This window comes from Pipra filicauda, unplaced genomic scaffold (assembly GCF_003945595.2).
Source record: "Pipra filicauda isolate LSUMZ 115617 unplaced genomic scaffold, ASM394559v2 scaffold144_size1929842_pilon, whole genome shotgun sequence".
NCBI classification, from domain to species: domain Eukaryota; kingdom Metazoa; phylum Chordata; class Aves; order Passeriformes; family Pipridae; genus Pipra; species Pipra filicauda.
In genome coordinates this window covers 1,191,836-1,219,404 of record NW_024103929.1, presented here as the reverse complement: position 1 = coordinate 1,219,404, position 27,569 = coordinate 1,191,836, and positions in this window count along the sequence as shown.

Here is a 27,569-nt window from a genome sequence, read left to right as displayed (position 1 = left end):
TTGAAATATTTCCCTGTTCTTTTGATCATCTAGAATATTTTTCCAAGAGCTATATGTAGTTTGAAGAGCAATTTTATGCTAAAAATTGCTGGGTTTTGTCATTATTCAATCCCGGTCGGCAAATAAGCACCATGCAGCTGCTTGCTCACTGCTCCCGCCACATCAAGATGAATTGGAAAAGAGGTGAAACCTGTGGGGTGAGAACAGTTTAATAACTGAAATAAAATATGCTATAACAATAATAAAAGCAACAAATAATAACTGCAATTAAAAAAGAGAGAGCAAAAAAGAGGGAGAGAAATAAAACTCACCGACTGATGCCCATCCCATCCCCAAGCAACGATTGCTGCCTCCCGGGCAACTCCCCACAGTTTATACGCTGGGCATGATGTTCTACAGTATGGACTATCCCTCTGGCCAGTTGACACCAGTTTTGGAACAGCTGTCCTGGCCATGGTCCCTCTGACTTCTTGTGCACCTCCTCACTGGCAGAGCATGAGATGCTGAAAAGTTCTTGACTTTGCGTATGCACTACTTAGCAACAACTACAACATCAGTGTGTTGTCAACTTTATTCTCATACTAAATCCAAGAAACATAGCACTGTACCGGCTACTAGGAAGAAAATTAACTCTATCCCAGCAAAAACCTGGACACCTTTTTAATGCAGAAGTGAAACAGAGAGCCTGCAAACAATTTCCATTTCAAATAAATGGTGAAAGGGTGTGTTGTCAGGTAAAAATTGCTATTCAGTTGCATTAGGATCTTAGTCATGGAGTTTTCTCAGATGAAGACTCATCTCATGGTAACTGCAAGACCCATGTAAGCCTGAGAAATAGAGTATGCTGAGCAGAAACCAGTAATAACATTTTTGTTTGTCCAGCAAGTTGCCACCTTGACCCCTTCTATACGGTTGTGAGAGCTGCAGAAGAAGCAAGGTTCCTTCCAGGTTTCTCACTCAGCCATATCTCTTTCCCCTCTGTGTGGTCCTGGATCCTGCAGCCAAAGTTCATGGTCCCAGGCATTTCAAAGAATACATGCAGTTTAGTTTCTACAAAATTATAACACCCTGCCTATGACATGCCATGGTCCTAACTACAGATCTTGTCCTGGCCCAAGGCTCACATATCAGTAAAGTAAAGCTCCATCTTGCTCAGTAAGCCTTGCTCTGGTATATCTCATTTGGAATTTTTTGTTTGCAAGACAAAACTCACCACCCCAGTTCTTTACTTACCTCTATTAAGTTACTCATCCTGTTACTACACAATGAGGAAAGTTGGTATCAGTCAATTTTAAATGGATTGCTTTACAATTGTAACAGACCACAGAAAAATTTATGAACACTCTGTTTATAAAAACTAACAGGAGTTTTGTTTCCACCCATTATTTTCCATGATGTCTGCAAAACACTTAATGCTAGTGAGAATGCTAGAGTGCTGAGATCACTGTTTGTCATGATGACCAAAATTATTTTACAGTTTCCCCATGTTCCCTGTTCTCCTATAGCTATCTGTTGTCTCTTGTCTTATAACCACACTGTAAATTCCTCTAGGTTTCTTTTCCTTTGTTTTTAGACCACTTAGCACAACAGGATCCCAAGGATCTGAATTTTAATAATAATGAAATCTTTGTTTAGTTCAGTGTGGTTTAGTTGCACATCTGTAAGGATAGGGAAAGAAAAGAGTTACCTTTACAGTTCATTTTTTCCACCTCCTTTCAATAATCTTCACACAATTTGTATTACTAGGGTTGGGTTGACTATGTGGTCAGTCGAGCAGTACAGTTCCCCCAGCTAAGTTCTTTGTCTGCTGTACAAAGCTAAGCTCAATGGGCATTGTTATCAAGAATGACATGGAACATGGTTCTCTACTTACGTTCGTACTTTTTTCTTTTATTTATTTAGTTGAGGATACTCACTCACTAAAAATCAACTCCAAGCCACTCCTAAAGATCCTCTTCAGTACCAGAAGTGTGAGATTACACCCCTCTGACTAAAAAGAAGACATCCCCTAAGCAGAAGCAGATTTCCTCATGGAGTACCCACAAAAGAAGCAAAGTGACTCCCTCTCTTCTACTACAGAGGAAATGTTTCACTTCCGAGACATCAAGTGACCAATGCCTGAGAACTGAGAATCTAGAAAAGTTCTAAGTTACACCTGAGAAGGAATAAAAGGCAGAGACAACATTTGTGCAATATTGCCACACCACTCTCTCTCTCTCACTGCTCATATTAGACAAAAAGTCTATTGGAAAATGTATTTGGAGTGGCTGCTGTGAAGAAAAAGGAGAAGAAATCAGGGATGATGTAATATTTCTGCAATTGGATGAAGAGACAGGAATGGGTTTTGAAGTCACAATGAAGAAAGTAAAGACAATAATCAGAAGAGAATTTAAAAAATAAGAATATGATTCATTGCATGAATACAGACATCAGAGAACAGGTGCTATTGTGGATGCTGATAGGTGGGAAGGGTTATCATGCTTTGGTTGATCCTGCTGTGAGGATGAAATGATTCACTGCACATGTGAAAAACCAAAGTGGGCCAAACAGAGGAGATGGCCAAGGAAGAAGATCTGCAGTGCTACCTGGAGAGCCAGGAGACAAAACAAGGGAAGGAAGTGAGGAGAGAGGAAGGGAAAATGGAAGGGGAAGGGAAGGGCAAAGGGGAGGAAGAAAGGGAAGAGGAGGGAAAGAGAAAATGAAAATAGAGAGAATAGAGAGAGAGATGAGCAACCAGCACACCAATCAGTAACATCAGTTGTCTAAGGAACTCACTATTAAAAATCATTCCTACAGATGGAAAGAACTGAAGAAAAAGCTCAAAGCACTTCTCATTTTAAGTTTGCTTCCTTATATTTGTCAGACTTTTTTCTTATATTTTTTCCATATGCCCAAAGTGAGCTTCTTAAATTACTCTGTTTAGAAATAAACACATGGAAACAATAAACATCTAGAACATTAGCTTGCATATTTCCTTAATGTATGCATATTTCTCTCCAATTTTCCACATGAAATGAGACTAATTCACTTAAATTTCTTGGGATACACCCTCTGCCAAAGTTTCCGTGATTTCAGGGTTAGTGCAGTAGTTGATTAATACCTTTGAGAGTGTGGACTTATAAATTTTAAGTCAGTTGCTCAGTTTGTGCATAGCAGAATATTTACACCAAATTCAAGTGACCTCTGTCAATTTACACAGATGAGAAACTGCCTATTATTTCTTTTTCTTTTCATAAAAAAATAAGCAGAATATTATGTATATAAAAGTCTCTCCTTCTGAAGGAATACAGTCAAGGTTTCTGCAAAGGTTTTTCTACTTAGGGATATTTTGTGCCACATTTTTTAATATATTCTTTGAAATTTCAATGTTCTGGCTTATATTCCACAGCTATTTGCAAATGTAAAATTAATTCACTTCCACTCATGTTCACAGTCTTCCCCTGGATTAATACTGAAAGCAGAATTTTGTTCAATAAGAACATTTTCTGGCATTTCTGGAGCAAAGAACTTGTCTTCAGACCACCTAATCTTGCTGTCCCCAGTAGTGGCAAAAAGAGAAGCACATGACAGCACATGATTGTGGCTACTTTTTGCAGCACATGCCCTTCATAAACTCCCATACCCCACAGCCATCACATGAGGGATGCCAGGGAATACATACCTGTTTGGTCCTTCTCGTATCAGTCAATGGGCTGTTGTCCATTAATTTGCCTAATCCTGTTTTGAACATGCTGACACTGCCTCCACGACATCCCGTGATAGCACAGTGCAGAGTTTCATTGCCGCTTTTACAAAGAATAACATTTTCTCCTTGTCTGTTTTCCCTTTTTTTCATTATTATGTCCTATGACAGTTCAGATTCTCTATAGGTGTCTCATGCCAAAATCTCACTGTCTACTGTTATGAATTATCTGCTCCAATTCAACCAAGATATACCATGGCCTGTTTTGCTTTTAATTTTGTAGTGACAACAAATTCCCTGGCTGAAAGGAGAGCATGACCCAATTTGCAAGAAGAGGTAAAAGGGAGAGGATGTAAGAACACCAGAACACATTCCAGGCACCATGAACTAAGAGGGCAGGTCATGGGCAGGTGAGGAGATATATTCATGTTTTAAAATATTCTCAAGGGCTAGTTTAATGTATGGTTGATGTCAAGAAAAGACAAAAAAACTCTTCTGAATTTGAGAGTCCTACCCCTGCCACTTATACTTTCACAGAGTTCTTGATGTTATCACTAAATATTTTATGCTGTTTTAACCCGGTGGTTCCCAGCTACTACCAGTTCATATGCTGCAACATTGGTTAGAAACTACCTCTGTGTACAAAATCTTTTGGACTTTGTGTTTGATTCAAAATGACTCAATGACCTGCAAACATGAACAATATTGAAATACAAAGCATCCATCATCTTCCAGTGCATAGTATTAAGATTTTGTCTATTCAATAGCACTAGTCAAATACCTTATGCCAAGTACTACAGAGAACTAGAGCTAATTTATCAAGTCCCGTGGTTTATCAACTGACATGCTAGAGTCTATCTGATAGAAAGACTTGCGTTAGGTATTTATTGTACTTGATGTCAAACCCAATTTTGTCCTCACTGTACAACACTCACTGTGAACTGCACCACTGTGAAAATCAAGCTGCATACTTCTATTTTTTCCCGGACTTCAAATTCTATGCTATTATATTCTGCCATCTCTTTTCTTTATTACATTGAAGAACGCTGGAATATTAATTGTTTTGTTCTCTGTGCACATGGATGTATTTTAACAAATCTCTTCATTCAGTTTATATGTCACTGAACTCTGTTATGCTTTATTTTCCAAATTGTGAACCATTCTTTTACTTCTTCTGAGACTTTTTACTTTTATAAAACATGGACACAGGGAACGGACAGAGCTTGCCAGAAGTGGCTGCATTAAGTGAATAACTCATATAAGTGATATAAAAGACATCATAATACTGTCCTCACTTCTGCTCACTATTTGCCAGTCCCCATGTCACTTAAGGGGGTGCAACTCTGCACTTCGATCGCCCCTGGATAACTTACTGCTTGTTGCTATGGATTCATCATTATGTGTACAACTACTTTAGCAGTGATTTTCATGTAGGAGATTCCCATTGATGTTTATTTTTAGGCATCCAGTTTATTTTCTTATGCTCCATTTAAACGAACATTTTCTTTATACGATACCTTCTTTTTCTGTGATCGACTGCCAGTGGTCCTCCCATAGAATCTTATCTCTCCACTCCACCATACCCTTAAAGGTTGTTTCATGTAAAGGCTATAAAAATGTCAACATGGATTAGCTACATTCATATTTTTAATTATCCAATCATTTGTGAAGGACCTGCTTTCAACTGCTTCATTCCCTTCACTCATTGCTTTTATTAAACCCGACACACTGTACGGTCTCTTTGACAGCCACACAGGAATCACACAAACAGGAGACAAAGAGCTGACAGAGTTCCACACAGGTGTTTTGACATCATCCCATCATATGCTCCTCTCTGGAATATAGTTATGACTTTCAGGCCTACTGCAGGATAATCAAGTCTGTCAGATGATGTTGCTTTTCCTGCTGCTGCCTACACTCTCGTAAATGGAAAAGAGATTTGCTCTATTTGAGATTTACCAAGTGAATTTTAATTTGGGCAGATAATAACTTTCTATAACTGAGCTAGCTACAGCTGAACTTATGAGAAAGATCCCAACTTATATGAGTTTTATAACTTTTACAATTTTTATTTTATTAGATATCATTGTCAATGTCTCAAAATTTAATATTTAAAAAGTTGTCAAGTCCAAAGTCTAAAAGTAGCACTCAAAACTTTTAATAGGCGAGCTCTTGTTTGACAACCTGCACATAAGTATAAGCTTAAGACAGAAAATTCAAAGTAGGAAAAAGCACTCATTTCCAAAAGTATTCACTAGAAAAAATACACAGTGATATAATATCTGGTTTTCCTCTTAGTATCTTCAGATCAAGACTCTTTCTGCAACTACAAGTTAACCAACCACAAGGTATCACACACAAGAAGCAGTAATTGTTTGAAATTTACAATATATAGACTACATAATAAAATTATATGGATTGATATAGCATTATTTTGGCCATGAACTCCATGAACTTCATAGAATGCACTTATTGCAGTCTATGCTGATACCAATTCTTTTATTTTGAAATTCATATATCATTTCGATGCAGTAAAATATTTTAGGAAGTCAAGTCTAGAAAATCTTGATCTTCAAATTATTGGGGAAAAAAAATCTTGCACAAAACGTTGAACATCTTGACACAGTCCGACAGTGTTCTGCCAAGATGTTAAGGTAAAAAAATATTCAGCTGGGCAGTGATGCATTAAACATTCTCAGGAGAAAACTTGCTTGTATGACAGTAAAAGGATTAATCAGTTCCACATTTTAAACCTTCTATAAAAATGAAACTTTCCCAACTTTTTTCTAAACTTTTGAAAATCCATTGAATATAGCTTTTATTTTCTTGCCCAACCAGTTTTACCTATCTGCCCATTTTCCAACCAGCATTTGTCTCTGCTCAGATTGCTTAACTGCTCAACTGTACCTCAGGGAAGCAGGAATGGGAGACCACAGCCTTCCCCATGGACTCCCGTGGGTTGATGGAGAGGATGTAGAATGTAGATGGATGATAAAGGTAGGTCTGTTTTACTGGATGGTCAGACAGAAAACAGGACTTCTTTTACTCTTGCAGCATTCATGTTTCTCCTGTTTGCAGTCAATAGGTGTGGTTATATGGAAATAGCAATCCCCTCCTGACCTGTGAGTGAAGAAGCGAGTTCCCAACTCTCACCACATTTTAAGCTCTGCAGACTCCAGGCTGCAGTATGGTAAGAGGCTCATTGTAATTGCTCCTCTTAAGAGCTTTGGTTTCTTTTATGAGATGAAACATTTATTTTGTGGATGTCAAGCTGGAGGGGATGGTTTGTTAACAGACTTGCTGTAAGGTATGCAAGTTGAACCTCAGCTGAGGAGGAGCAAAGGCTGGAGGCAATAAGGGCTGCATTCTTATGAACATCTCAAGGGAACTGCAAACAATACTTACAAAGGTCTGATAAATCTCAAAGAGCCAGGGAACAGAAAATGAATGATTTTTTACTGCCTTTCACTTAACACAAGTATGTCCTGTTCTACAATCACTGACTTGAAACCAAGCCAGACCAGTGGCTGTGAAGGTACATGCAACAAGACATGGTCAACTCATGCTGTGAGGAAGGTGCACATGATGTGCCATTATCTTTCCCTCTCAATTATAGCTGGATGTTTCTTTAACCGTTAGCACATCAAGTCTTCTTTTGTTTCTCTTTTGACTACTTTTATCGTGAAAACGTGTGGATATTTCCCCTGAAATGGAAGCTGGAAATCAATTTGAGATATGTTGAGGTGAGTGGTTTTTAGCAGTTGATTGCTCCCAGCCCTTTCACATACTCAAAGTAAATGCTGAAGTTGGAGTGGAATACTTCAGTCCCACAGGTTCAATGCAAAACAGATTTTAATCTACAGTTTGTATTTTTGCTGGTAACACACATTAAGATACTTGATATCTTAACGAGTTGCCATATTCAAAGCACTGAATCAGGAGAAATAGATTTCAGATGGAAGCTAAGCCCCCTGTAAGCATCCCAAAGCACAATATCTGTTCAAACTCTGCATTTTCCCTTTCAGAGAGGCACACATGCAAGTGGATCATTTAGGGCCTCCTCTGAGGCAGCACATACCTCGGGAACTTCAGTCGTGCCTCTCTGCAGAAAGCAACTTAATGACCCCATTTACAGCAGTAATGAAAACGAACCAGGACTCATGCTCTGCCCAGCTGACACGGGGCAGCAGTTTCATCCATACAACTGAATTGTCTTACTCCCCAAACCAGTGGTACCTCCGAACTGTTTTCTGGGAACAGCCTCTGGTATGTGCCACCCTTTGGTCTCTGTTCTGTCACCTGGGACACAGTTTTTTGGCACAAACGAAATGCACGCCTGAGACCGTGTGCTAACAAACAATATGGACAACATGTGGCCACGTCTGGACCCACACCAGCAGTGGTTATTTTATTAGAAGAGGTGCAGTCAGTGCATCTAGCTCTAATTTTTTGATGTCAAAGTGCTAAGTAGACATGAGATTCCAGGGTGGGATACCCTCAGGACTGCTTTTGGGTGCCTTATCCTCTGAGCCTCTGAACAGAAACACTGCAACGAACACATATGCAATGTCTAGGACGGTGCTCGTTTATCAGGATGAATGGCCAGGGAAGCTATGCTTCCAGTAGTTTTTGTTGTCATAAGTAAACCCAGTGGAGCTGTATTGGTCAAACTCAGACCATCCATCCAGTCTGCTGTAGTAAAAAGAGACTGAGATCTCTTTTGTCTCTGGCAGTAATTCTTCCATAGTAATACAATGCAGTTGAATGGGTGATTTCCAAACACAGTCTACACTATTCTCACAAGCCTGGAGAACTTTTATTTATCTGTGCACAATGTTTGTTTTTTAATTGAACATTATGGAAACTCTGACAGAAATGTAAAAGATGATTAGCAATAAAACAAAATATAAACCAATGGCTTCTAAATTTAATAATAGGCTAAATGTCTACATTCAGACATGGTTAATCAAAACCAGTTTGTAAACTTCATTTTATTCAGGTCAGCCAGTCAACAGTACATGTAATGCATACTATAAAACTGATTTAGGGCTTTTGGACACCCAAGCATCTACATAAACCAAGCAAGTATTAACTAGGTCTGTCTACACATAAATTACAGCACATTGTTTTTAAGTGACCAGGATAAAAAGCAACATGCCGTGAAACATCTACATCATGTTTTTTTCTCCTTTGACCAATTTCCCAGTTACTCTCTCAAATTATCACTCCAGTCCCTTCTTTGTTCATCCCTGTATTGTTTCCATATAACTGTCCAAACCCGCCTGCAAGGAAACTAATCAAAAAAGGCTGAAGCACAAGAACATTGACCACTTGATAGTTTGCCCAGCTTATTAAAAATATGAGTTTGACATCCTGCAGCATCTTTTAACAATTGGTTAGCAAATTACAGCATGGCTAAATACAATTAAATTCATTCCATTGTACACAATAACTATTTAACATATGCTGTGAATCTTGTACACAGATCAGGACTCTGCACTGTTTTCCTGCAGCTGTTAGTCAAGTCTTGTTGCCTCGTGCTACAGATCCACTAGTTCTTGTAACATAAACAGGCTTAGGCTGGGTCACAGCTTGGTTGCCATTTTAACGAAACAAAACAAAGCAAAACCTCAAAACCCCACTCAGATGGTTTTCAGAAGCAGTGGTCGTTTTCCATAAGCAAAATTATTCACTTCTCTGTACTCACTGCAAACCAATACTGGGTTTACTCACTGTTGTGCTCATAGAGGTGAACCATATCTAACAACTGGACCAGTACCTTAACTCTTTATCTCAAATACCCAAACACAGACAGAGCTGAAAACACTTACTGCTTATTCCAAAAGCAGGTTTTGCATAAATTTATCCACTTTTTCTCCCTCTTCAGAGGCTGAACCTGCGGAGTATATATTTTATCTAGTACAATATATGCGATAATATATTGGCTCACATGAACTAACATGATACAGTATCTCTCCCACAGTATGCACCAGATCCAAGAAGCACATGATATACAACTCTCAGGGGATATGAAACACATGTGGGTCTGATTCGCCACTTTGTTATTCCAACTGCACACCGTTGCAACTCTAATGAAGTTACACCAGTGTAAAACTGTTGTACTGAAGTGGAGGATTAAACCCATATGTCTTTATATGAGCCAAATTTACAGGACAAAGTTTTTCAAACAAATTCAGTAAACAATCAGGCTTCTTCAGAGTTCTATACCTTTTTAGTCCTCAGACAGCAATTTTCCTGCTTCAGGAAAAGCTTTACCTTAAGGACAGCAACTGTTATTTGTTAAAAGGCTGTCAGTAAGAATTTGAGTTATCAAAAAAAAAAAAAAAGGCAAAAAGATTGAGAATATTTGTGACCTACAAAACATTTAAAACAAGACTGCATTTCCTCAAACTCACTCACCCATGATTAAAACCCTTTTTGCCTGCTTCAATGCGTAACTTTTTGTAGAATTAAAAGCACAAGCCATCACCATTTGCAAATTCTTATGATTTCACTGTGCAACTTTTCAACTGTTTTTCCTGGCCTCTTTCCAGACAGTACACCTGCATATTAGTTTAGCAACATTTTACTGTGATAGAAAATTAACTAATTTTGTTTGATTTGGATTTGAATTTGTATATAATTCTGAAAACTTATAAGGTATATGCTTATATACTAAGTAGCTACGTTTATCTGCTGCCAGATGAAAAGACATTTATTAAACAAATATCTGACTGATTCTCATAAAGTGTCATTTAGAAGTAGGAATCTGTGCTAGTGCTCTGTGGGTTACTAGTTCAGTTCAATGGACAAATAAAAAAATTCAGATTAGCTCTATATATATTTCTTCAGAATATTTCACTGTATTCAAAAACTTCAAATTTCCTTCTGGTTGTAGAAAAATGATTGAATCAGGGTAAAGAATCCCAATAGCAGCTTTTGATGCTACACAAAAAATACTGAGGAAATGTAATAATGGGCATGATAATACAATAATAAAAATAATAGTAGAATACTAGTAGTAGTAGTAATACCACTTTCTGTGGAAGATAGGATTAAAAGAGTGGTATTTTTTTGTGTTTCAAAGTTATTTCTACAATTCACCAAATATACACTTTCAAGAAGTTTCAGTCACTCAAATTCTATATTTGCAGAAAGAAAAGCCTTTTGTGTGAAAATAAATAAATAAATAAATAAATAAAAATCCAGCCCCAGTCCCACTATGTTAATTTCCAGTGCTACTGAACTCAATTTGATTACTTAGTGAGTAATTTTTATATCATACACAGTGACTGCAAGATCACTTTTTATACCATCTTCTGGGAAGTTTTACTATTAAAAACATTCAGTAATATTCGTGTCAACCAAAATAATTCTAAAATAATATGATAAAAAAATTCCTTATGTATTTTACTTTCAAACAATTATAGTTTAATTCTGACTATATGATATGAATTCTTTTCTCCCTGGAAGTGTTTTTGATAAAGGCAGTGGTTTATTTGTTTTGTTAAGTGTTTAAAAACTATTTTATACCTCCCTTCTTGTACCTGTAATACAATTAGATATAGCTGGCAACCAATAAATAAGCTCTGTGAACACTTTTATATTTAGTTATTATAGTATTATATACTAATACACTTAATAACATGGTAACCAAGAAACAGTAGTGAGTTCAGTTATTGAATACCATAAATAATATCTCATACAAATATTCTTCATAAAGTAATTATGCTAGAGTCAGAAGGGCATATCTAAGTACCAAAAGCTCTGTGATATAAATACCTTTTTGTTTTTAAATAATTATGTCTAGACATTTATTTAGGCTGTGATTCCTCTCACCGAATTCTAATACTAATGAATGTTAGGGAATTGATCAGTTATCTAAATTTAGGTGTTGTATACTTGGATGAAGGTGCTGAATGCATAAGGTACAGTAAGAGGTCCGATACATCCACAGAGCTTGAAGCTCTGATGTACCACCACCACTTTTCTGGAGCAGACGCTGGAGGTCAGTTGGGAAACAACAATATTCCCACTATAATCTGAATTTCTAGTTTAACCAGTACAGTCAGTGGCACTGAAACAGCAATTCAACTCACCTGGAACACTAAGGGTGGGATTCAGTTACCTAAACAGAGGTATCTGCTGCCGCTGGGAAGCAGGAAATTCCTCTGGGAGTAACATCCACTCATCCCACTCTAACAGAGATATGTAAAATAGGAGAGAGGAAGTAACCATCCCTCTTCATTGAGAATAAAGAGATTGTCATAAAGATGAATTACATGGCAGCCCCTGGGGTTCCACTCATTTGCCTACATTTAGGTGTCTAGTGTCACATTCCTTGCTGTGTCTGAGATGACCACACGGTGACGGACATTGTGCAGCCTTCTTCAGGCCTACTGCAGCAGCTGCAGCTAAAGACCTTCTGGTGAGATCCAGACACCAGAAGCCCTTTTTTATGCCATTTTAGATATCTGAACCTTCTGACAGTTATTAAACAGAACCTACAGAAAAGCCACATCTTTCATCAACTAAAAGTCAGGTGGGATCTCACATACGATGCCTCATGAATCCCATTTATGCAGTTTATTCCCATTGTTCCAGCCCTGCTCTGGAATTTGATCCATAGATCAAAGTTTCTAGCAAGGTAGAAATTCCTGGTCCACTTGTCGGTAGGAGCTCAGCTGTATGGGAATTTACTAAATTGCCTTTTCACCTCCTCCTTAGTCTCGTCTGTGCTCTCTCTGGGATCATTCCTATTTCTAGCACAACTTCCCCCCCAGCTTTCTGGAAGATGACTGGTCACTGCTTCCCAGAACATCAGTCTCATTAGATGATATTCTGCAGTATTGTCCTCTCATGGACAAGATTCTTACAAGTAATGCTGTTAGAAATACATTAATTTTGTGTGGTTTCACCTCTAAATTCTATAAACATTGAGACCAGCATTTGAGTTTTTGTCTTTTCTCTACATTTTTGAGGCTTCAACATTTGTATATAAGACAATTATGCACCATTCAAAGTCTAAAATGTCACAGAAATGGGTAAAGATGGCAAACTTCTGGGTTTATCCCAGATAGGAAAACAGGAGGAAATACTATAACCCTTCTCTCACATATCTGAATATGTATCTAACATCTGAATCAAAATAATTTATACGTAGAGAAGAATTACATTACAGGTACTTTTAATAATACTGCTTACAACATCAGACATCACAAAATAAAAAAACCTTCATGATGCTTTGGAAAACCAACTGGAATTTAAATGAGATACAAACCAGGCATCTTCTAATCCTTCTTCAAGTTTTCTTCCTTCTTTTCTAGTTGTTCACAACATGACTCCAAGGGGCAGATCCTACCTGATATAAAACAGTCAGTCCAAAGTCAAAGAAGTTACAGTCACACGAAAGGAAAACCTGGCATGGTGCATCTAAACTGCAGATAGAGCATTAACTGTGGTTAATTGTGAATGTTGTAGATGTTTCTTCCTACACAGAGTTGTCTTTACCTGAACATCTTTCTGCTTTTTATTACTAGGCCCAAATAGGACATCAAAGGTTATTTTTTTTTAAATCCCTGTGGAAAAATGTCTCTCACTTCCATGCAACTCTCTAAACTTCTCCTCCTTACTTTAATTTGCTTCTGAGGACTTCAAAACATCTTATTGTCTGCAGTAGAAGAAACATCTGTTGAAGTCATACATAGTTTATGGATGGAATTGGTGATAAAAGACAGCATAGAGACTTACCAAAACATTTCCTTGCTCTCAATGTAAAACAAAATATTACAAAAACCAAGCTCTTTTTTTTTTTTTTTTAATAAGAGAAATGTGGGGAAAATTTTGCAAGCCAAATAGACAAGAAAACTGTGATTTTAATTCATCAAGCCTCACATGACTAGACTTTCGTATTCCAGCCAGCTGAGGCCTAACCACGCTATAAAAGATGTTTTTTAATTAGCTAAGAAAGAGAAACAATTTATGAACAATGGTACTTCTCTCCACAGGATTTCCTGTTTGGAGGAATTGCTTTCCACACTAGAATTGATTTTTGCTCTTTCTACCTACTGATCTGTTTTACCACTTGCCCAGAGCAGTCTGATATTAATTACTACTCTTTTTTTTTTTTTTTTTTTTTTTGGCATTAAACACCAACAAGGCCCCAACATCACATTTCAGATCTAAGCCAGCCTCCTAGGAGGTGAAGTGGGAAGTATATGCAATGAAATTAGAACTGCCATATTTTTTCCCTTTTTTTAATAGTCTCGTCCAATTCATCAATTCTCTGCATCAGACACAGAGAAATCAAGAAAGAAGACCACCTGGCAAGCTTATAGAAACCTGACTGTCTTACTGGCATGACAGTGCAAAGGCAAATAATGTGGATAAAGCTTCTGGTAATGAGGAGGAAGAATTACAAGGTGGTACATTGCAAACTTCATTTCATAAAGTATACTTCTTTTGAAAGAGCAAGGGAGTCTGCATCATCCAAAAGAACCGATACTTAGCAAGTGTGGTCCCCTTCAGATACTTTGGCAATTTGATACACTTGTCTATTCAGCTTCCATCTACTTGCAAGTCTTTAAGCAGGTTCTACTTCTAGTATTTTTAGTCAATTATTGTTTGCTCCTCTGTATTTTGCTATTCCATTTCCTTTTTGATGGCATCCTATCTACTTTTTGCTTTATGTTTTGGGTTGGTTTTTTTCTCCCTTACACCCTAGAAAATTAAAATTTGCCCATTTTATCAGTAACTAGGTTAATTTTTTCCTTTTGCAGATTCTCTCTACTTTCCATCATCTTCCTTACCCTTACGCATGTGATTAATCTTCTCTCTCTTCTGATTCTTACTTTTCTTCCTTTCCTATTAGTGTTATCTATTCAATTTTCTGGTTTTTTCATATTCACTTTCATCTAGTTTCTCTTATTTTCCATTTCCTTTTCTGCCCTTTTTTTTTCAGGTTCTCCCTTGTACCTCACTTTCTGTTGTACACACACATTGGCATTAGAGAGCAGGAAATAAGGCAAAAAATAAAACAAAGGCAGCTGGGGAAACCACCAGGGATGTCATTGTCTCTTACACACTTCTTTTCTGCATTTTCTCCATTTGCCTCCAGCTTGATGACCATTTTATTCCTCAATGTGCTTCACACTTTTCCAATAACATCAGTTTTTTTTGCTTGAGGTAAGTACTGTTTATTCAACAAAAAGTATTTTGCTTCTGCATATATAATTGCAAAAAAGGCGTAACTGTTAACTATGGATGAACAGATAGGTTTTGCCTTTTTTTTTGAGCCAGATTTCCTAATTCCAAGGTCCTGAGGTTTATGACTTGTTTCTTGTAGTTCCACATCTGCGGTCAGGATGCCCTAGCATTCAGCTGGAAGCATCTATGGCTTCTTTAAATATTTCTTGTATTTTGTTATTTCAGACAACTCTGTAACTTCTATGTCAAGCATCAATATTTTAATAAACCCATACTAGCCATAAAACCTTTTTCCCTACAGCAGGTAAGCATTCTGTCTCCTTTAAGGAAGCTGTAGAGTATCAGAAGGATATTAAATATATTGGGATAAGTCAATGTTAATGATTGAGAGTGGATCATTATAAAATATAGTTTAACAAGGTAAGAAGTAATACTTTATAGATACCTACAAAGTAAAAAGAAGACTGAGTAGTGCAGTCAATGCTACTTGTTTCTACTCAGGAAAGTTTGTTTCTGCACTTGGTTGCCTTTAGAGATGCTAGAAGCAGCACAAAGCTGTTTTGTTTCCATACCTGAGTTTCCAATCTCTTCCCATAAGTCGTGGAAAAGGAAAAAAAAAAGCCTTAGGATACTACAGATTTAAACATAACAAGATTGTGTTCCTCCTCAAAGACACATGCTTTGATGGATCTTGGGGTTTAAGATGCTTATGGATTCTTCTGGACTATATAACGAGCAGAACTACCAAGATTCATGTATTGTAACCCTACACTGAGTTTTTTGAAGACACACTATTGTGTTTTCTTTTCTAAATAAAAGCAGTAAAGCTTGGCATAATAAGCAGTCTAACATATTTTCCAGTTCCACTTGTTGGATTTCTGTAGATGTACTACCTAGAGCTGTACTTGCTACACTGAGCAGGCACACAGTCTTGTTTCTATGACCTTAGTTCCCAAGAATACAGACCTACTATATTTATGGCTGTTATGGTGATTATCAAGCACACAATGAGTAACAACAGATAAATTGGGTCAGCAGTAAAAAGGTAATCTAAGGCAACCCACCCACTTGCTGCTGCAACAGAGAGATATTTTTGCTGAAGAGATCAAATCCTGAAGGGACTGTATAAACATAACAGTAATGGGAGGAGTTATTATAAAATGCCAATATATAATTAAATGTGACATTCTTTTTAAAAAAAAATCCCCACACAGAATCATTTCACCAGAGCTAAGGATACCTGACAATGTAAACTAACTAATTTTTGGCTGCTAGTTATTACCATTTGACAGTTTTTCTATCACCTGTGTAAAATGGAAAGGTAGTCTTAGCCATCTCCTTATGACTGCAGGCCATAATAACTCCTTTTGTGCTAAATACTCTTTCCATAGGGACTAAAAGCGTGATTTGTCCCACCTAGTTTTATGGCTCCATGGCTCCATGGCAATTGTCAATACAAATATGCCATTTCATATGTCTTAAAGAATCTTTTCTGGCCTCCAGATGGGTCTGTTGTACATTGCATGCTCCAGATGAAGATCTCAGGTACCCCATGTCACAGGCATCAGGAACCTATATTTATGCAACTGAACAGTTGCCTACATCTGCAGTAAGGGAATCTTAGATACCCAGCTCACACGTAGATGTATAAATACAGACAGTTATTTAAGTTTAGACTCTGAATTTGAAATACATTCTGAATTAAAAGCTGAATTCTAACCCTCAAATTACAGAGGATTAATCCTACCCTTCATGTTATCCCCCACTGTTTACATCGCACAGCTGGCTGTCACAAATCAACTCCTTGATTTCCATTTGCCTTAGCATAGTTTTCAGGAGGATCTGCTCCATGACCTTGCCAGGCACAGAGGTGAGACTGACTGGCCTGTAGTTCCCAGGTCTTCTTTTTTTCCCTTTTGAAAAATGGGAGTTATGTTTCACCTTTTCCAATCAGAGGGAACTTTGCCGTAACGCCCCGACTTCTCATATATGATGGGTCATGGCTTAGCAACTTCATCTGCCAGTTACCGATGTGTTTTATGATGCATTTCACGAGTCCCACAAACTTCAGGTTCCTTAGATGTTCTTAAATCTGATTGTCTCCTACAGTGGGTGGTTCTTCATTCTCCCAGTCCCTGCCTTTGCCTTCTACAACTTAGGCAGTGTAGATGGAACATTTGTCAGTGAAGACCAAGGCAAAAAAAGCATTGAGTATCAACCTTCTCCGTCTCCTGGTTAACCAGGTCTCCCATTTCTTCCCAGAGACGGTCCACATTCTCCCTAGTCTTCCTTTTATCACTGAGGTACCTATAGAAACTTTGCTTGTTGCCCTCAATGTCCTTGGGCAGGTTTAATTCTATCAGGGCTTTCAGCTTTCCTAATCTGATCCCTGGGTGCTCAGACGATTTCTCTGTATTCCTCCCAGCCTGCCTGTCCTTGCTTCCACCTTCTTGTAGTCTTTCTTTTTATGTTTCAGATTTTCCAGGAACTCCTTGTTCATTTTTGCAGGAGTTTTTGCCTGACGTCCACCTTGTTGGAATGCATCGCTCCTGAGCTTGGAGGAGGTGATCCTTGAACATTAACCAGCTTCCTTGTGCCCCTCTTCCCGCCATGGCTCTATTCCACGGTGCACTGTGAAGCAGATCCTTGAAGAGGCAAAGTCTGCCCCCCTGAAGTCTAGGGTAGCAAGCTTGCTGTGTGCCCTCCTTGCCACCCTACGGATCTCCAACTCCTGTGGTAGGGAAGCTGAACCCCTGGCTGTGGCTCCACTCCTGTAACCATTTGTTGACTGGCCAGATTTGACTGGCCCTTCTAGACCCCTTCGCTTTGACTGGGAGGATTGACGAAAAAACCACTGGCACTCCAAAGTCCCTCACTGCTGCTCCCAGAGCTCTGTAATCCTTCTTGATCCTCCTCAGACTGCTCCTGGCTGTGTCACTGGTGCCATGAGAAACAACAGCAGCAGATAATGCTCAGTGGACTGTACAAGGCTTGGTAGTCTCTCGGTGACACCTCTGATACCAGCCCCCAGTAACTATCAAACCTCTCTAGAGAGCACATCAGGCCAGCAAGTGGGTGCTCCTGTGCTTCTCAGAAGAGAGTCTCTTACTACTGTTACCCATTGCCTTTTCTTAGTTGCACCGGTTGTTATACAGGGAACAAGTCTATGTTTCATTGCATCACACAATACTTGATCAAAGAATTAATAATGGTGTGTTTGATGCAGAGATGGTAGGTAAAAGGAAGACTTGCTTATGTTATGCTCTTAAGCTAAAGTCTCACCAGATTGAAATTTTTAAGTTATTTAAATTGTTTAAATTATTCAAATGGTTTAAAATATTTGGGTTATTTAAATTATTTAAATTAAATTATTTAAATTATCCAATTATTCAAATTAATAAATTATTGGCTCCGCTGGGGTCAGAATTATGTCTCTGCTCATGAAGATTTACTATCAATGTTTCCTTGATTACTGATGCTTGCCTGCAATTACTGAAGCATCACAAGTAGAGTAGTTATTTCTGCATTTAAAGAAGTCAACAATTCCAGTGCCATATCTAATACCATGTAAAAATGTCCTAATATTTGGCTTTTCTAGCAATCACTGAATTCAGGACAGTCAAAGAATTATATATATTCTTATTATTTTTGGCTTCTCAATGTATATTTACTTCATATAAGGAATTCTAATTAAGTGAGTGAGGCTTATCTATCAAGTGTCTCAGTATCCATTAACCTCATAAATAACCACTGCAATATTCACCTAAAAATCCACTGCGCAGGCTGGAAGGGTTAATGACCTTTCCCAAATCTTCGCTCGCGAAGACTGGCCATTATATATTATTCAGAGCTGAGTATTCAGGATACATATTTAATTCACTGAGTTTACCCCTCTGCTTTGGTCAGTCTGGATCTGCTTTAAAGACTATTCTGAACTGATCAGTCATGTTATCAGGATTACTTGCTCTCTGGAAATGTTGAAGAGATCAATGAGGACTGAAATCCCCCTGCAGCAAGCACTGTGCCTCCTTTCCTTTAACAGCTGATCTCTGCAGCAGTGCTTCCAGACTTCAAAGGCAAGATCAGCTAAGTCATCTTGTAAAATAGGCCAAAGTCTACCCAGAGAGTGCAAAAATGTGTAAAATTGGATACAAACTGACAAGGTCTTCAGATGTACTGTAGGTAGTGAAAGAACTCTGAAAACATGAAATATGTGACTTGAGGCTGGAGCCTGTAAAATTGCTGCAGTTTTGCCAACGTAACATTCTCCTACAGACTTGGAAACATATAAGAAATTTCAACATTATAGAAAAAAGATGGATAAAATGAACAAAAAGAAATCAGGATTTTATGCATTTTATGGTGAACTATATTTTTAGGATCAATACAAATGATAAATTTCCTAAATTATACAATGAAGGGGTTCCTACTTAATTCAAGTACTTAATCAGCTTGACACCAGCAAGCAGCCAAACATCTACCCACTCATTCACTCCTCTTTCCTGTGGGACGGGGAGAAAGTAGAAGGAAGGTGAGAAGACTCACAGACTGAGAAGATGACAGTTTAAGAGAAAAACAAAAGTTGCATGTGCAAGAAAAAAAAAAAAAAGAATTAATTCACTATTTCCCATTGGCCAGCAGATGTCCAGCCTCTTCCTGGGCATCAGGACCTCTGCACACACAATGGTTACTTGGGAAGACAAATGCTGTGGGAGACCAAACATGTGCTCAAGCTAGAGAGCCAGAGGCAGCTCCTCAGCGAGAGGCCTCAAAATGCTGTAACATCCCCTCTTCCTTCTTCTTTCCCCCAGCTTTTATTGCTGAGCACAACGACATGCAGTTCAGGATATCCCTCCAGCCAGTGGGGATCAGCTGTCCCAGTGGGTTCTCCCTGCAACCTACCCCAGACTACTCACTGTGGGTAGGGAAGGGGGAGAGAGCTTCAATGCTGAGCAAGCACTGCTCAGCAAGAGCCAAAACACTGATGTGTTATCAACACTGTTTCAGCCACAAATCCAGAGCACAGAAACAGAGGCTGATGTGATGAAAATTAACTCCATCCCAAGCAGAGCCAAAGGGAAATTAGAATTTGTCTGAGTGGCTGGATAGTAAATACATAATAAAGACTAATTCAAGTATAACTGGGTTGACGAATTGTGGTCAGAAGATGCATCTAGAAGAGTCACAAACTAACAGTAAATAGTGACTTAACTGAGGATTCCATTGTCCAAAAACCCACATAGAATCATAGAAAGGCTTGGGTTGGAAGGGACCTTAAAGGTTATCTAGTTCCAACCCTGCCATCGAGCCATCCACTGGATGAGGTTGCTCAGGGCTCCATCCAACCTGGGCTTGAACTGATTGCAGGAGTTTCAGTGATCCCACAAGAAGGGAGGAGAGGAGAAAGTAAAGTATTTCATGAAGGTGAAGGACCTCATCCTCATGCGATATTACAGAATTGGCAACTACACCCATTCTCTGGTGAGAAAAGGAGGGGTTGTAAGGAAAAAAGGGTAATTAGAAAATTAGAAAAAGTCTTAATAATTTTTTTTCTTGAAAATATTGCAATGTGAACAGTACCTGTAAACTCTTTCTTCTGATGAAGAGGGGTTATCAAGCCAGCAAATCAGGCAAATTATTTAAAGTTCTTACAGCTTTGAGCAGCTTCCATATATCTGAGCACACTCCCTGCACTCTTCTATGAGAGAAGGTGGCGATTTTTTTACATTAGCATTTCCCCCAAACCCAACCACAAGTGAGCTCACTCAGCTGCTTGTGCAAATGGAACTGGGTTTTCAAATCTGATGTTCTATAGAAAAAAAGTTTTGGAACTCAACTTTGGCCTAGAATCCATTCACTGAGGAAAAACACTATTAAAAAAAAAACAAACAAAAATAATTTTTTCTTTGACACTCTGTACTTCAGATCATTCTCTTCAAGAACTTGGCTTATCCTGTTGTCAATGCACATTGTTCGGTCACTGTTTTGGATTTCTTGCTATGCACAAGAAGTTTTCTCACTATTTTTGGTAAACTCTTCCAAGAATTAATCTGGCAGGGTGCTGACCATTCTGGCCTGATCCAGAAAAACACTTAAGGTTGTCTTTAAGCACCCGAGTAGTTCTAACCAGATTGAGCTCATAATACTATTGTTTTACAAGATGGTGAAATATCTGTTTACTCATTAAAGTCTGAATATTAAGATTCAAGATTGCTCGTTCTATCCATTACAGATGTTTTCTCCTCATAAACGACAATCAGAATTTCATTTGTTTGATGTTTAAATCTTTGTTCAGTTTTCTACTCTATTGGATAACTCACAGTGAAAAATTCCAGGCTCTTCTTGAACAATTTATTGTTCTTTTCTTTTTCTTCATTATTATTAATGGGAAATTCCAAACTTTGCAGATAAGATTTATATAGACTTTCAAATAGGTCAGAACAAGAGAATATCAGAAATGTTTAAAAAGCCTGTTTTGCAATTTATGGCTTTATTAAAACAAAAGAATTAAAAAAAAAAACAAAACCAAAACAAAAAAAATGCCCAACCAAACAAAAAAACCCAAAAGCTTCAATTGCTTTAAAAAGTACAAAATTGCCAAAACCTCTGAGATTTATGAACCACAAAAGGATCTGTCTTGCAAGCATTTATATGCTGAATTAATTTTAAGCACATGAGTAGCACACCACACCGTATACTTTCATTAATGATCTAAATAATGGGAGACAGAACATGACTATTATGCTTTCAGATGACACCATGAGAGGAGAAATAACAATGTCATGTTGCAAAAGAGCTAGGCTTTATATTTGCTACATTATAATAGAGTTATTTCAGTTTTCAAGGTGATTTTTCTTCTTTTAAATTAAATGTAAATAAACCGGCATTCAGAATGATCTTTCAATACGAAAAACCTCAGTTTAAATATTTTTTAAGAGCTCAGCACTGCATTTAGAAAAATCTATTAACCTCAGAAATCTTGCCCAGCTCTAATCTTTGATGACTATCGTTTCTTGCAGCAAAGCAGTTATCTCTACGTCCTTAATCTTTCTCAGGATCAAAGCCTGTGAGGTCCTGACTGATACAATTGATGATAGCAATAAACTCTTTCTGCCTTTTGAAAGACTTTTCCGATTATTTATCTGAATTCAGGATTATTCATGTTTATTCATAATTTCTCAACTACAAATTAAATTGCTGTTTCTTACTAGAAGAGCACTTTCAAGTTCAAGTCCTATGTCATGAAGTCATCTCACACCTTTTGAGTTTTCAGGGCTAGAAAAACACTTTGACTAACCCCATGCCGTCACTTGCTGACACAGGTTGCATATCACAAATTCCATCTGTAAACTTTTTAAAATCTGTAACAGAAAGCCTACATGTATTTGCAGCCTTGCAGGCTGCTCTCATTTCTTGACTCTTGCAAAGGCCACGGGTCTCTTTGTAATGCCCTACCTAAACTGGTCATGCCTTGTTTACCTTGTCTATACCCAGCTGTGCTTATGCTGTTCTTTAGTTTACTTAGCTCTTTTCCCTCTTTAGTGGTCACTGTTTTGATACAGCCAGAAATAACAATTATGCCCTTTCCCAAACAATCTATTTAGATGCTCCTGCAATTGATCACCTTCTCCTCTTATTACCATGAGTGTGTTCCAGATTGTGCTTAAATCTCTTAAACATACATAACTGCATAGTGTTTCAAGCCAGTTAAGCATTTTCTTTCTCGTATGAAATTCTGATTCTCCCTCTCCTGGGGATACTTATGAGCTTTGTGTCTGAATATTATTGTAAATGTCCATATATTTCTTCTGTACATGTTTTGCCTTGGAGAGCCCATTTAGTCAAGGGAAAACTCTTTCAAGCATTTTTCCTGGGTCCTCAGGTTTATTTTTTTGTCCCTGAAAAGAACTGAAGGTAGTGGCTTCTAGATATAAAACCCACTATGACTTTGATCATATAAAATTGATAGATACCCTCTCTCTGTATAGTGCATTATAACAGTGCAGCTTACTTGCATAGCCTGACATTAGAGCATACAGATTAAAGCATGAAATTCTGTTAATGGTGTGGTATCCTCAGTGATGCTTTTTGTCCTAGGATTCTTCATCTTTTTTTACTCACTTTCGGGACAAAGTATGGCTTTTCATCAGATTTTGCTCAAGATTTTTCTCAGGCTTTTGACTGTGCCTTTTTGAAAAGACGAGTGTTTGTATTTGAGCAGAACTACAATAATTTTAAATAAACTTAGTATCTAAGTGTGCTATACAGTCTATAGTACTAAAAGCTTCCTACATTTACTAGCTCAATGAATTCAAATGGGAAGGGATGAAAAAAATGGAGCCAGACTCTTCCCAGTGTCACCCAGTGACAGCATGAGAGGAACTGAAACAAGAAATTCCATTTCAGAAAAAGAATTTTTTCTTTTGTTTTTACTGAGAATGTGATCAAACACTGGAACAGGTGGTCCAGAAAACTTGCAGAGACTTCATCCTTGTGGATGTTCAAAATCCAACTGGACACAAAGCTCTGTGCAAGTGGATCTAATTGACCCTGTTTTGAGCAGGGAGATTGGACTAAGGAACCTCCAGACAGCCTCAGCTGTACTGTGAGTCAGTGATTCTATGAAACCTGACTCTTCATTGCTGATGTTGAAATGCTCATCTAGGGTGTGGACAACTGTCTTTCAAAAACTGCAGCAATAGAACATCTGGTCATCATAAAAAGTGAAGCCACACTAACAAGAAAGATTGATAAGGAAACCCAAAAGCAAAGAGAAAAGAGCACTCTGCTGGGATGAATAGACGCCGACCCTAGGGCTGTTGTTTATGTTAGACAGTCACTGGACACTGTAAAACCAGTTTCCATATTCCTTAGCAGTGAGAACTGAGTAAACTCCAAAAGCAGGGGTCCTGGTGCTTCCTCTCTCTCCAGCCACATTACTTTCTCATTCACAAGTGCACAATGTTTTGGCTTCAACAACACTGATAAAATATGAACTATTTTACTTCTTCCTTCTCTCTTCAGCTGACAGACATCTTTGTGGTTAGCAAACTTCCTCAGACTAGGGGATAACTTTCCAGTCCCCATCCTATTTGTTAGGCACATACCTTAACCGTGAAACTGTGAAACTTCTATACAAAAGACATTGCTGCTGCTCCGGGGGTTGATGCATAGAGGCTTAAGATACTAAAATCCAAGTGCATGCTGACTAAGGAAGTCTTTATTCAACCATGACTACATGTTTAATATCATAGCCAAGTGCTCTCAAGCTTTGTTCGGAGTGATAAGCATAAAAGCTTATAAATCAGTTAAGGCTGGGGGTTTTTTTAAACTATTCTTTACTAAGTGTACATAATACAGCAAAGAAACTAGGAGTTCAAACACCAGTCATAAGTAAATGAGATATAGGAGATATGCATATATATAATTATAGTTTATGTCTTGTAAAGATAATCTTTCTTACGGAACAGTGAAAACAAACATAGAATCAAACTCACAAAAAATAGGAAAGAAAGGGCAGAGAGGAAAAGATAACAAGTACGATTAATGTAATCTGCAGCATATTAGTCTGCTATCTGATACTCAACCTGAGACTGAGCTTTGTAACACTGAACTATGACTTGACTGATCTGATTGGAACAAATGAGTCAGCCAGTCAGTCTGTGACCAAAAGTGCAGGTCTCAAACATTCAACTCATTTACACTAGGCAGGTCTTCTTTTGTACAAAGATTTGAAGTACTGGTAGAAAATATTAACACTGCACCATTAAAAAGTTCTTAATAATAATAATAAAGGATTTTATTTTGATCATATTTGCATAGTACACTTAATATTGTTTACAAACAGAAAAGTAAAACAAAAAAATATTCAATTTCTCAATTTCTATTCTGCAGGAATCACTAAGATTCTTGCAGCATAACATTTTGGAGAAAATATTGATCCTTTTCAGTTGTCAACTCTGCCTTACTCAAGAATATTTGTCAAAATATGCCTGGCTAAAGTCACAAGACCATGAGTATCAGTTTTCAGAAGGGCTGTGCTGTACAGGCCTGCCAGCTTTTTTGGAAACCACTCAAGAATCTCTAATAGGGCACTGCATAACAATGACAAAAACCTCAACCTAAAAGCGCTATGTCACCTTTGAAAATAGGACTAAACTCACTTGGCTTGTGCCACTAGAGCCTCTAGTGGACTTTTTTCTACATTGCAAAATTGTAGTGCTGATAGCAAATTCTGTGGTCGACAGACCTGTTATTCCGTTGAAGAAACTGCAACGTTTCACAGTATATAAATGTATTTCCCTATATGCAGACTCTTCACCACTTACTTAGAAGAAACTTTTCACACTATGCTCAGGTTTTGAAGGAAGACTCTATGTCTTTATCTGGAAACTAGAAGTGCTTTGATGACAAATATGCATCTTTATTATAAATATAAGGAGCTGTACTTGGCTGCACACGCATAAGCCCCTCATGTCGTTTTAGACAGGGGATTTACAGTCTAGCATGTAGTTGCTACTTGAGTAAGGCAGTTTTTCCCTACACTGCCTGTCTCGCCTGCCAGCCAAAGGCAGATGTGACAGATATTGCAAAGCATCTCAAACAGCTATGATACATCTGCAGGCAACTGAATGGAGCCCAAGCAGTGGAATTCAGATTCAGCCATCTGGACTGGGATGTCTACCCTATAAGTGCCTACAGGTGAGCTAGACGTGTAAGCTCCTATTGCAGCCAGTGGAGATCTGCTCAGTACAATCACCGGACAGTAGACACCTTGGGCAGTTGCTTATGTACAGGCTTCATGTGTGATGCCCAGGGTGTTCCACCTGCCTCCTGCCACTTCCCCAAAAGGTCAAGGAGCTCCCACAGATCCTCCATCACATCTGCCAATCAGAAGCAGTTGTCTCAAATGCCCAAGGGCATCTCAGGTGGCAGCAGACACTCAAATGCCAACAACTGAATCAATTGTTTACTTATCTAGGTCATACATAGGTGGCTGTACTGTAGGCATCTCAATTTAAATGCCTGCACCTGAATCTGAATCTAAATCCCAAAAGGAGTTTTGACTTGGCATCTAAATATTAAGCATAAATTTCCATAACTGAAAAGAAAGTATTTTCCAAGCCAGTACATTAACCAGACCTCTATTACAGAAAGCTTAAAGGGAATCAGAGGTAAAATCCCTAGTTTTTTAACTATATACATAGAACTAGACATTTAGAAGCTTTGCAAATTCCAGTGCTGCATATCTATGCACTTCAGTATATTAACTGATGACATCAAATGAACTAATATGTGTCTGCAAGCACAGGACAAAATCTTCTACATTCTTCTGAGTAAAATGCATTTTACAGTGAAGTAAATACATTAGCCAGAGTAGATGATTTTGGTGAAACACTTCAGAATTTATAAGCAAGAACAGTGACATGATGATTGCACTGTACCATTACAACACTGCAATTACATGCAAAATGGGGTTTGTGCATCTCAGTCATTATATTAAATTGGCACATTTTTCCTTAGATTGATTTAACCCGTTTTTAAAAATTTATTAACTTTCTTATAGCACATCAACTTATCCCAGAAAATGCATATTCACATTTGGAAGCATCAAATTTATTTTGAAAAATTGCTTTCACATTTTAAGAAAATATTTCATTTTTCTTATTGCATTTTAGAGAATACATTGCAATAAGGAGAAAACTTGGATTTTTCTTCACATGTGAGTGTCTCACTACATTTTTAGTTTTTAAAGCAGAAAAGCTCTAATTAAGAAACAACTGTGCACTTGTAAATGACAGATAAAAGCTTGCAAGAAAACTGAAAAGGCAGCCCATTGGTTTTCTTGGATTTTTCTTAGCAGATTTCTTTGAGGGTTTTTTATTTTGGAAGTTCATCACTTAAGTGGTTTTTTCATTGTACATACTTTAAAGAAAATCACCATGATTTTCAACAGTCTATTTATTGTGCTACACATCACAATTAATAATTTAGAAAAATTAAGTTTCTCTAGAACACATTATCAAAGAACACATACAACTCTTATTTACCAGAAGGATTTTTTCTCCCACAAAATCCACTGATGCACATCCAAGAAACCCCTGGATAGAGCCTGCTGAAGATCTTTTTCACTTCATGTATAAGACCATTCAATTCAAATAATGTGTGTAACGCTGAACCTAGGAGACATTAATGCCAGAAACAACAACTGCACTATATCAAGCCCAGGAAAAAGTAATGGGACTAGAAAGGGAGATTTTCCAAAAATCAGAGTTTTTATTTCATCTGTAATATCGTTGATAAATGGAAACGCTACCATGCAAAATCTCAGCACTTTTTTGGCTGGAAAGGAACTCATGCTAATATAATGAGTCTGGATTACAGAGGTTTGCCAAGCTTAGATCATGTATAGATTAATAATGATGTCTTTTAATGTCTTAATGATCTCTTAATGAAATACATTTATAATGCTACAATTTGGTGAGGACTCACTAACATTTTTCATATCAGAACACGATGTTCAAAGCTAGGTTCTTAATAATAATTAACACATGTATTGTACTTTTTCTCTTCAAAGTGCTCTAGGAATATTAGTAATTAGTTAAAAACCCATGTGCTGGGTGTATGCTATCTGTTTAGGCTCTAAGAGGCCCACAACAATCAAACTGGAGCTAGCCAGGAA